Here is a 1,230-nt window from a genome sequence, read left to right as displayed (position 1 = left end):
TGGATGTTTCTATCTCTCCCTCTCCCTTCCTCTCTCAAATCAATAAAAATATCTTTTAAAAAAATAAGGCAAAATCCTAACAACAATCCAACCACCACCGTTCACCATCTATGGCCCCTAACCCTGACCCACCCCAGCCCCAGCATGAACCCTGACCCCAGCACTGACCCCAAAGGTGGCCCAGGCACAGCATGGCCCCTCTTCCCGGGCAGGGCCAGCTCCAACTGCCCTCTTATAGGGGGGTGTGTCTCCTCCGTCTCCCAAACCCAAGAACTGACCCTCCCCCCACCCCGCGACCCCCTCAGACCCGTTGAGGATCCAGAAAGGTGCACCTTCTGCTCACAGGCTGTCCCCGCACCTCACAGCCAGCAAGTGCCTGCGAGCTGCCTCCAGAGGGGGCGGGCGCAGGTGGCAAAACGCCCCTGGCAGAGTCCTGGGGAAACGGGACCCAGATGGGGGGTTCAGTGAACACAGGTGTGGCCATGTGGGGGAGTGGTCACATGAACAAGGGGGTGGGGCCACGTGAAAAAATAAAAACTTCTACTCATCGAAAAGCACACCATTTTTAGTGAAAAGTTGGTGTAGCAAGCGACTTGTTCTAGTTCTTTATTCATTAAGATTGCCTAGCTTGTACATGTTAAAATCTCATATTAAGCCCTAGCCGGTTTGGCTCAGTGGATAGAGCATCCGCCTGCAGACTAAAGGGTCCCAGGTTCGATTCCTGGTCAGGGCACATGCCGGGTTGTGGGCTCGATCCCCAGTTGGGGGGTGTGCAGGAGGCAGCCAATTAATGATTCTCTCTCAACATTGATGTTTCTATCGCTCTCCCTCTTCCTTCCTCTCTGAAATCAATAAAAATATATATATTTTTTAAAATCTCATATTGTAATCTGAACAATAAAGATTTAATTAAAACAAAACAAACAAACAAAAAAAATCTCATATTAACAATTTTGCCGGAGTCTTCCTAGTATTTTTAGGAGTGTAACACATATGAAGTGATAGGCTAAGAATGAGCATACAATACCTGTGTTTTACCTGACTCTCTGGTTATCCTTTTAAAACTCACTACTTCATGCCAGCCATAGCATCATTCTGACAATTAGACTCAACACGATGAGCCTCTAATTACTGGTAATTTTACCAAAATCTTTCAATGGGCCCGGCCTCGGTGGCTCAGTGGTTGAGTGTCCACCTATGAACCAAGAGGTCATGGTTTGATTCCCTGTC

Source organism: Myotis brandtii, unplaced genomic scaffold, assembly GCF_000412655.1.
Source record: "Myotis brandtii unplaced genomic scaffold, ASM41265v1 scaffold329, whole genome shotgun sequence".
NCBI classification, from domain to species: domain Eukaryota; kingdom Metazoa; phylum Chordata; class Mammalia; order Chiroptera; family Vespertilionidae; genus Myotis; species Myotis brandtii.
This window is presented reverse-complemented; position numbering follows the sequence as displayed.